Consider the following 12,213-nt stretch of genomic DNA (forward strand, 5'->3'; position numbering starts at 1 on the left):
TTGAAGAGAGATTTAATGCCAGTTTGGACTCAAATTCAGTTTCACTGACAATCAAGAACCTGCGTGTGTCTGACTCTGCTGTGTACTACTGTGCTCTGAACCCCACTGTGACTCAAACACACTCAACACTCACACAAAAACAATTCTCTGACACTGATAAAAATGCATAACTATAATGAATCAAATAATAATAAAATAATTTGAGAATAACAACATAAAATATACAATCATTTAATGGTAAAAGTCTCTTTTTTAAAGCTTCTTCTAATAATATAGCCAAGTACAATAACTATGCCAAATGATCTACTAGCATTAGTTTAGTTCATCAAACTAATTTTGTTGGCAGTGCTTGAATCAATGTATTTGAAGAGACTGATAAAACAAACTTCAGAACATTGAAAAGTATTAAAAGTACATCCAGAATCCTTAAGGAGGAAGAGACGTTCAGTATTCAGGAACTGTGGTTCAGTCAGACTCCTCCTGCAGCGCCCCTCCCACTGCAGTCATTTATCTATTCAATGTTTTTTTTTTTTATCATTTATCACAATTAGTTTAGTGCACATGTATAAACCTTAAAGAAAGATACACAGCTAACCTTAAACCATTATCAAAACCTGTTTAAACTGAGGAATCAACATGGACAGATGTCTACTAGTGATTGCCATTACAGTTTCAGGTGGATATAATTTACACTTTTAAAATCTCATGCTGTTTTTGGCAAGCGAAACTGGCTGATGGTTTAATGTTCTATTGTGATTTCTCAAATTGTATTGCAGGTGCATTTGCTGATAGCATTGGTCCAGTTGACAAGGATACTAATATGATCAGAAGAGAAGGAGAGTCTGTGACACTGAGATGCTCACATGATACAAGCAGCAGTTATAGACTTTACTGGTACAGACAGTATCCAAACAGAGAACCAGAATATTTACAATCCCAATCATCCACTGAACTCATTATTAAAGCAGCAGCTCTGTCAGATTCAGCTCTCTATTATTGTGCTCTTAGAATAGTTACCCCAGTGATACAAAATGCCTGAGAAGCTTTACAAAAACTCACACACACTATTACTGCTTTAAAAGCCAGTTATCAAATGTTTATCACACCACATTTATATTTCTAAACCACAGTGACTGTATGTGGTAACACCTGTTGAACAATTCTGGAGTAATGAAGAGAGCGGAGAAGAGAGGATATGACATCACACTAGAAGAACTTGTTGTATGGGATGTTTATCCATCTTATTTTGCAAAGCAGATGAGACCAGAAGCCCAACACATTCAAGTTACAAATGGCCATACCCATATTTTTTACTTTAAAAATAAGGTGAATGCAGTTTCTTTATGTCATGTTTTAAAGTTATTATCTCAACTGTAAAATTGGGCCAATCCATCTTATGTTCCACATCAAGATCAGTTCCTCTGATGATCCAGGATGTGTGTCTGACTCTGCTGTGATCTGAAGCCGCTGTGACAACAGAACACTTCACTCTCACACAAGAACACTGAGATCAACCACAAACAGATCCTGCCATCATAATACATTCACTAACACCAAATACAATAAATATAAAAAAGAGAAAATAAATTACAATGTAAAAAGAGTTTCATAAGCATGATATTAAAGGGACAGTTCACACCAAAATGAAAATTCTCCCATGATTTACTCACCCTCATCTTGTCCTAAACCTACATGACTTACTTTCTTCTGTGGAACACAAAATAAGATATTTTGAAATATGTTGGTACCCAAACAGTTTCGGTTCCCATTGACAAAAAACACTGAGACATTTCTGAAAATATCCTTTCGTGTTAAACAGAGGAAAGAAAGTCATGCCGGTTTGGAACAAACATGAGGCAAAAAAATGATGACAAAACTGTTCAACTAATAACTTTATTCCATTTCTTTTTATCTGTTTAATTCATCTGCACTTTTTCCATATAATTGAGGAATGCAAAAATATTAAAATATCATATTCTCAAACTTTATGCAAAATATTTAATATTATGACATAATTGTCCAAATGAATCACAAATCCTTTATGCTCTCTGCATTCAGATACTGTGGTTTAGTCCGTCTCCTCCTCCAGGTGTTTTAAATGTCTTCAGTGTAACTTTAGCAAAGAGAGTCTGAATCAACAAGGGGGTTAAAACTGCTGTTCATTCAATTTAGTTTAATTTATACAGTACAATTACAGTATTATGATGACACACTGGAAAAAATATTTTACGTTGTTTATCTCATATTTCTTGGGTAAGTAGATTTTTAAACATATTTAATTTGAGAATAAATTATTAAATGATTTAAATTGGTAAATGGTTTTCTAAATTTCAGGGTGTAAATCTGAGGAAGCCGTCCACCAGAATATGAGAGTTCAAACTGCTGTTGAAGGTGCAGCTGTAACAATCAATTGTACATTTACAACCACCGATCCATCCCAAACTCTCTTCTGGTACCAGCAAAAAGTGAACGGATTCCCAAAATACATGCTGAATAGAGTCAGTGCTTATGGAGATAACGAGGAAGAGTTCAAGAAGAGATTTAACGCAAGTCTAAACACCTTAACAAGATCAGTTCCTCTGATGATCCAGGATGTGTGTGTGTCTGACTCTGCTGTGTACTACTGTGCTCTGAGGCCCACTGTGACTCAAACACACACAACACTCACACAAAAAGACTGTGTGAGCATCTGAGTAGTGTTGTTTAAACTCATATGTGTTTTTTGTGAAGTTTAACTCAAGCAGAGCAGATCTACAGTATTTAAATTGTTTTCATTATTTTTATTTCTTCAGTTTTAACAGAGTATAATTCTATATGATCCAGAATGTATTGGTGTATTTGGTTTTTTAACCAGCACATATAGGTCCCCATCACACACTTTCTGATTTCTTTCTTTCAAGGCTCTTGTGTTGAAAACTGTCACTTCCAACCAATCACCTGCATCTGAACCAAAGATGAAGACACTGAAGACACACCTCTTCTGTGAGCTCTGAACTAAAGCATTAGCATCGGAGCACAGAGAACATGAACAGATCTGTAGAAAACATGGAAAAACACCTGTTTCTGATTTTATTTCTGACTTCAGGTACAAAATGATTCACTTTATTCATTCTAGTGATGCAGAAAAACTGTATAAGAAATGATTGTGTGCAACTTGACTCTTAATTTTCTTATTTCTTTGTTTTAGGTGTGATGACTGCAGACAAGATTTGGCCAAATAAAGAAACTGTTATAAAGAAGGAAGACGAGACTGTGACCCTCAGCTGCTCATATGAAACAGACAGCAATACAGTTACACTTTACTGGTACAGACAGTATCTTAATGGAGAGCCTCAGTATTTAATATGGAAAGAGGCTCGTTCATATAGTGGCACTGGGAACCCCTCTGATCCTCGCTTTCAGTCGACTACATCTCAAACATCCACTGAACTCATTATTAACAGTGTGACTCTGTCAGATTCAGCTCTCTATTATTGTGCTCTATTAGTTGGAGCCCAGTGATACAAAGTCTATGTGAAGCTGTACAAAAACTCAAATTCATTTTTCACTTTGATCTCAAGCCACATCAAACCCACAATCTATAATTCACATAATACAATTACACCAGTGGAAACACCTGTGTGTGGTTACAAATGACATTTTATTCAAGTTACAAAGGGAAATTGAAAGAAAAATTAAAAAGGGATCAAAAAACATGGATGTGTGTGTGTCTGACTCTGCTGTGTACTACTGTGACTCAAACACACTCAACATAAACACAAAAACCTCGTGTGAGCATTTAAGTGGTGTTGTTTAACTTCCTGCACATTTTCCATTTCAAAATCCCATACTTTTCGACACTAAAATTTCCAAACCTCTCTGTAGATTTTTCAGACCATATTTAACATGGTTCGTACTGGTTCGTACAGCATTGTTTTTGGTATATAATACAGTCATCTCAAAATATTTTTAATTTTGATTTTTTTTTTTTTTTTTTTCTTCCAGTGGTTTTCTCGAAGTGATAACATGCTTAAAATGATGAAAAGAAGCCTTAAATGTGCATATTCACCTCTGACACATTGGTTTAATAATCGTGGTTTGATGTTGCACCATCATCATTTGTCAATGTTTTTGACCCTGTGCCTGTTTATGGATTACACTAAACAAAAGCTGCACTTGGATCTTCAACCTGTGCTTCAGAGCAGTTTTGTAACAGATGATCATTTGAGTGGCACACACACATAATGAAATATAATGAAATTGTGCGCCTTGAATTCATTCAGTCCTTTTTGACAATCACTCAATAATCACTAAACTTCAGTCATGAAAACACTCTGCTTGTATGATACATTTTAGAAATTCTTAATTTTATATTTTAGAAAACTAGGGGCAATAGTCTTGAAACAGAAATATATTTTCCTATACTCATACTTTCTTTTTTCCATACTTATCCAAACCTGGAAATTACTCAAGTTTTCCAAACTGCATATAGGAACTCTGTTAATTTTAATTGTTTTAACTCACATATTACGTGATTACTTCCACTGTAATAAGGTCTCTGAGAACCTAAACACTTATTACACTTAATGAGAAGTTATTATTGCCTTAAAAACACAGATGGTGAGCATGAAAGTTTTGATTACATTTAGTTATTAAACTCTGAATTAAAAAAGGAATAGCGATTTTCATAAACAGACATTGTTCCTTGTTATATTTTAAAATATGAAACAAAAAGGATCTTGTATTGATTGTGATGTAACTGACCACACCCACACTATTCATAAACAGCAGAGCCCCTCCCACTGCAGTCGTTTATCTATTCAATGTTTTTTATCATTAATCACATTCAGTTTAGTGCACATGTATAAACCTTAAAGAAAGATACACAGCTAACCTTAAACCATTATCAAAACCTGTTTAAACTGAGGAATCAACATGGACAGATGTCTATTAGTGATTGCCATTACAGTTTCAGGTGGATATAATTTACACTTTTAAAATCTCATGGTGTTTTTGGCAAGAGAAACTGGCTGATGGTTTAATGTTCTATTGTGATTTCTCAAATTTTATTGCAGGTGCATTTGCTGATAGCATTGGTCCAGTTGACAAGGACACTAATATGATCAGAAGAGAAGGAGAGTCTGTGACACTGAGATGCTCATATGATACAAGCAGCAATAATGTTAGACTTTACTGGTACAGACAGTATCCAAACAGAGAACCAGAATATTTACTGTATAAAGGTGCTCGATCATACAGCACATATTCTAATATACCAGACAATCGGTTTCAGTCGAAAACATCCCAGTCATCCACTGAACTCATTATTAAAGCAGCAGCTCTGTCAGATTCAGCTCTCTATTATTGTGCTCTTAGAGTAGGAGCCCAGTGATACAAAATGCCTGAGAAGCTTTACAAAAACTCACACACACTATTACTGCTTTGATCAACAGCAATCACATGAGTATCAAACCACAGACATCTCTTTTGTAAACCACAGAGACTATAAATGACAGGATATGGTAACACCTGTTGAATATCAAAAAATGGTTCAGTACCTACAGTATACGTTTACCTACAGTATATATATAACACTGTTTTATGCTGCATTAATGGTTATACATTTTAATTGTAAATTAAGGAAGAATAAATAACTGATCATGAAAAAACAAGAACAGACATTAAAAATATAAAAAAAATAAATAATGAAACAAATTATATTATGCTTCCAAATAATATTCAGGAATAACTTCTGTTTCTGCCTATCATTGACCTGGAATCCATTAACAGTTTTCAGTTTATTATTTATTTATACAAAACAATGAAAAGTGTAATGTTCATATTCTGACTGTATTAGATTCAGACCCATGTGCTGGAAATATTCCCCTGGAAACCAATAATTTTCAAAAGGAAAGCAGCTATCAGTATTAATATACGATGTGTGGAATAACAGACTTCTCTCTCAGACCGACTGAATCAAACTGCTTAGATATCACTATCAAACAATGCAACTATGGCTGGAAGCGTTAATATTTGCATTATTTATTCAGGGTATGTATACTTCATGTAAAGTTATGTTTTTATTGAATAATACCATTTTTAACATTAATATAATATATTTTCAGAATGCAGACCAGATAGAGTTGATCAGCCAGATAAACATGTAACTAAACCTGAAGGAGGATCAGTCACATTACAGTGCAAATATACTGCATCTACAACACCACCAGACCTCTTCTGGTACATCCAGAGAGAAAATGACATTCCTAAATACATGCTGAGGAAAAACAAATATGGAGGAGATCAGGACACTGAGTTTCAGAAGAAAACTTTCATCAAATTCAGTTCCTCTGATGATCAAGGATGTGTGTGTCTGACTCTGCTGTGTACTACTGTGCTCTGAGGACCACTGTGACAAAACTGAAGTCGAACCACATACAAAACACACAAGCATAAACATATGTGACTGTGATGAAAGCATTTTTGATATTTAAAAACTGTAATAAAATCATCATGAACTACATTATGATCATGCAATCATTATTACATTGATTACATGATTTATTTTAATTGAATGATTTCAATATCATTTTAATCATCCAATAGTGTTTTCTTGATTAAAAGGCTGTGCACAGTAAAACTGATCTTGAACATGAAAAAAAAAAAAAAAAAAAAAAAATTGTACAGCATATTATTTATTATTCTTAACACTGATGGACAGATAAATTGTTTAAACGACGGTACGCTGTTGTGAGACGAGTCCAAAATAACGTTCAAAAATGTGACTAATGGAAGAAAATCATCACTAAATACTCAAAATCCTTTAAATGAAAGCTGTCACACCCCCTCAAATGTAGTAAATCATTACAATAACTTTCTAACCATTCATATACTCAAATAAGGAACACAGATCAATTCAACCTTGCTTGTTTTTGGCACAATCATATGGTCATAATAGCAGTTCATGTGATTGGATCTTTCTTGTCTTCTTGAAATTCATTGTCAGATGTTCTCAGAGAGGAGGGACTCAGAGTTCACAGATCTGACATGATCTAATCGTGTCTGAAAGAGACTGTGGATGAAACCATTCAGTCTGACTCTTCTCAGAGTGAACACTTGTACAATGAATCTTCATTCACTTATTCTGTTCTGTGCTTCAGCTGGTATGTTATTCTGTTAATTATAATATTTGTTAAAATTTCCTTTTTATTAAAAACATCTCACTAAAAACTTACAAATGTATCTTTTCTGTTTCAGCTGCTGTATTTGAAAATGTCATCAAACCAAACAAAACAGATGTTTTTGCTGAGGAGGGTTCAAGTGTTACATTATCCTGTAGTTTTTCTGCCTCTGGAGCTCAAGATTATCTCCACTGGTACCGTCAGTATGGAAGATGAAAACCTGAATTTCTTGTACTCACCTACAGTAATGCAAAAGAAGCTCAGGTGTCTAAAGTAGATCCAAGATTTTCTGCTAACATTACAAGAAGGGAACATGTGGATCTGGAGATCTCCTCTGCTGCAGTATCAGACTCTGCTCTGTATTACTGTGCTCTGAGGCCCACAGTGTCACAAGCTGGGCTATAACTTGGGTCTCTGGTGTGGTGGTTGAGATATCTGCCACTAGGCCACAGAGGCTGTAATGTTGGACCCAAACGAAACACTCAAGGCAGTACTCCAGGCAATGTAGATTTATTAAAAAAAAAAAAAAAAAAAAGTCCAACAAAAGTTCCTCTCAGACAGAGGTATTAATAACATAAGAGATAATGGAAAAACCACATGGGAAAAATAAAAACTCCACAAGGGGAGAAAGCAAAACTAGAGAACATTAACAACCAAATAACTCAGAACACCTTACTTGAGGTAGCTTGGAAGGACTTGAAGAAACAAAGCAGGAAGCACACAGCCAAGACTCAAAAACCAAGTGAGGAACAAGGGGAAAAAACACAACTAAAATACCCTAGGAGAAACAAGGCACAGGTGACCTGGATAATCCTAACAAGGACACACGAGGAAGAACTAAGGCAGCAGGGAACACAGGGGACCTCTAGAGGCACGGAGACAAACTACAGGAGGTAGGATGCTGACACAGTCACAGGAAACACATCAGATCTATACAAAAACCTGTTACAATGAGAGACAAGAAAGATCAGCTTATTGTAAAAGTGATCAAATATAAACAAAATATATTCTAAAGTGAGTGAATGTTTGGCAATATAAAGATGAATCACATTAAAACCAATATTGTCTTACTGTCCTAGCTGACAAATCAATTTAATTAAACATACTGTCAAATGTAACAAAAGTTAAAATATCTCAAATGATTCTCATGTAATATAAAGCACACACATTCAAATGGAGCTCTTGCTTGTTCTAAATTATGGTTATATATACAAAAATAGCTAAATATCTGTGTAACTATAAAGTAAATATTCTTCATATTTCCATCTGTTAATATTTTCATGTTCATGAGAAATGAGAGGAAATTAGACAGACTGAAAAATGACATCTATTTAAGCCATGCCTTTATAAAGCAGGAAGTTCCTGTGTGTGTTTGTGACTGATCTGCAGTGACTTACAGCTCAAGCACTGAGAGCCTCAACAGAGAACTGATCTGATCTGATTCAACATGGACACATGCTTCATACTTATTCTCATTGTGGGAACAGGTATTTATTAATTAATACAATTCTGTACATAAACAATTACAATTTTAAAGCATCAAACAGCATTTTTTTGTAAAAAGTAAATTGTGCTTGAAATATCATTTTGTCTAACTTGCTTTCACAAATCAAAAATCATTTTTATTGTTTACAGGTTTGGTGACTGGAGACAACATTGAGCCAGATAAAGAGACAGAAAAATACACTAAAGAAACAGAAACTGTCAAGCTGAGCTGCTCATATAGTACAAATAATCAATATGTTCTGCTTTACTGGTACAGACAATATCCAAACAAAGAACCACAATATTTATTACGCAAAGGAGCCCGATCACAGGGTGGTGAACACACCTCTGATAGTCGGTTTCAGTCGACTACATCACAAACATCCACTGAACTCACTATTACTGATGTACGTCTGTCAGATTCAGCTCTCTATTATTGTGCTCTAAGAGTTGTAGCCCAGTGATACAAAACATGAAACACGTCGTACAAAAACCTGAAGCTCTTTTCACTTTGAACCAATCTAGTGAAAACCACAATCAAAACCACAATCTATCCAGCTCCAAATGTAATAAAATATGTGGTAACACCTGTGTGAGGCTGAATTAGATGATTGTTATAAGGCATAAATTAGAAATTTCAGAAAAGAAGCATTAACAACATGACCAGATATCATATTCCACATGTTCAAACCACATGACCACTTTTTTATGGCCATTTAATCTGCATTCTCTCTCAGAAACTTTCTCTTTCTTAGATGTAATACAGTTTTTATAATTCCTTTAAAATTAATATATTAACTTTGGTAACACTTTATTTTAGTGTCCGTGTTACACATGTTACTCTAGTAATAACTGTAAATTAGGAATAATTTCATTTACACACAACTAGCCTAAACCAAACCCTAATCTTACCCTATATTAAGTACATTTAGTTAAATAAATATTACTCTGTACTTAAATGTATAATTACACAGTAACAAAGATACCGAGAAAAAAAAAAAAAAAAAAAAAAAAAAAAAAAAAAAAAGTGTAACATTAACATTAATTGTATGGATTGTCATATATTAAGATGTTCTAATTCAAATTCAAATTAAGTTTCCAGTGGGATGTGAACAATTCAATTCAAATTCATGAAAGGTGTTACAACACAGAAGGGACTGAGGCAGATATAACAGGCAAGGATGTTTATTGATACCAGCAATCGTGAAACAGCAGTGCAGGTGAATATAACGTGAAGTAATTGAAGATGGAGAGAGTGCAGATAAGTAATACTGTCCTTGTTGATTGTAGAAGCGGGGAAACTTGAATGACGCTGGAGAAACTTGACGTTGGAGAAGGAGAACACTCACACACAGATGGGATTCACACAAGGAAAACAGGAGACGCCGGAGACAGGTAAGTAGGTTTGTAGGAGTCCTTGAGGTAAGCATACGGGTAAGTCTTGATGCAAACGAGACCAGACAAAGACTGTGTGTGAGTGTGGATGTTATATACTGTGGGTGATTGCGGTGCTGATGAGGTGCAGGTGCAGGTGATCAGTACTCTGGGGAATCGGTGCACTGTGATTGGTGAGTGGTGGAGCCTGGCGTGTCTGTGACAAAAGGGAGCCAGTTTTTTAAATTCAGAATTTTTCCTAATGCTGCTTGATATAATTTGACTTAATACACACCAAATTTTTATATATCTAATATCATGTTGGGAATGGAAAATTAAATAAACAAAGTGAAATTTGAAAGTTGAAATTTCTTTTCAAATATAGCATTTCTTGTAAATGCAGTGGAAACTGAAAGGCAAATTTTAGAATTTTAATTTGCAGGACATTAATATATTTCCTATATAAAATCTTTCAAAATCACACACAAAACACAGCACAGAGAAAACAAGAGAAAACAGTGAGTGTGATTGACTCTTTCTTCAGTTCCCCAAGTGTGAAATATAGACACGATGTTCTCAGAGAGGAGGGACTCAGAGTTCACAGATCTGACATGATCTAATCGTGTCTGAAAGAGACTGTGGATGAAACCATTCAGTCTGACTCTTCTCAGAGTGAACACTTGTACAATGAATCTTCATTCACTTATTCTGTTCTGTGTCTCAGCAGGTGTGTATTTCTCTGATTGATTGATTAATTGATTGATTCATTCATTCATTGCCTGATTACAAAGAAGTCTTTCTATAAATCAACCCATTCCTCTTCTGTTTCAGCTGCTGTCTTTGGAAATACCATCAAACCAGACACAACAGATGCTGGTGCTGATGAGGGACAAAATGTTAAGTTGTCCTGTAGTTATTCCTCCACTGGAGGTTCAGATTATCTCTTCTGGTACCGTCAGTATGGAAGATCAAAACCTGAATTTCTTGTCCTCACCTTCAGTACTGAAAAAAAGCCTAAAGTATCTGAAGTAGATTCAAGATTCTCTGTTAAAGTAACAAAAAAGGAACAAATCCACGTGGATCTGGAGATCTCCTCTGCTGCAGTATCAGACTCTGCTCTGTATTACTGTGCTCTGAGGCCCACAGTCACAGGAAACACAAGAACACTGTACAAAAAACCCATTACAGTGAGAGACGAGACAGAGAGACAGAGAGAAAAAAAATGTGAGAAAGAACCTAGTGTACAAATAATTACACAATCAAATACAAAAATGATACAACGTAAAACAAAGCAACATTCTAAAAGTGAGTCATATTTTTTTAATTTGTTACACAATGAGATGGCGCTGTTTCAGTTGTGCAATACTTGCAGTTAACCATAAGAGGGCAGTAGTTACTTAATATTACCTTTGACAATACAGCAGCTGTTCATATCAATTGTTTACATTTTATATCAGATTTTACATTAAATATTCTTAAACTGCTCTGGAATACTTATTAGCCTCTTATAATCTGTTAATCTGGCTGAGGAATTTACTTTTAATGGTTGCAGTTCTTGGTATTCAACTTAACTGTTAAATGTACTGTTGTGTATGCTTAATAAAATGAACATGAAGTATACTTATTTTTTGTAAGGGTATGTGGATATGAAATGGATTTTATATACTGGTGCACTAATATGCATTAATTCATGCTTAACTAATGCACAGATAATCATGAGTTAATGTATGACTCATTAATTAATGATAACTGCATCAGCAACTAATAAAGAGTCTATATGATTAATAGATTAAGTAATATATGAATTGTTATTAATTAAATGTGTCATAATGTATTAATTCCTTAATAACATAGTTTATTAACTAATAGTGTAAGTTAATGTGTTAATTACCACAATGGTTTGAAGCCATGTACTTCAACTTCCAGTTGTCTGCTTTAATTAATAATTAACTAATGATTTGCAAACGTATCATTATGTTATGACTTTACTTATTGAGCCACATGACTATTAACTAATTGTTAAGTAATATGTCATTATGGTTTTGACATCAACACTAAGCCATGGATTTCATTTTCCAGCCATTTACAACCATGATTCCACTGTACCAGATGAACTGCTGCATCCAGAACCTTGTTGTTCATGGCACAGGATTGTGTCAGGTTAAGCCTGAGGTCTAGGATTCAAAGGCAGAAC

Source organism: Ctenopharyngodon idella, chromosome 2 (assembly GCF_019924925.1).
Source record: "Ctenopharyngodon idella isolate HZGC_01 chromosome 2, HZGC01, whole genome shotgun sequence".
In the NCBI taxonomy this organism is placed as follows: domain Eukaryota; kingdom Metazoa; phylum Chordata; class Actinopteri; order Cypriniformes; family Xenocyprididae; genus Ctenopharyngodon; species Ctenopharyngodon idella.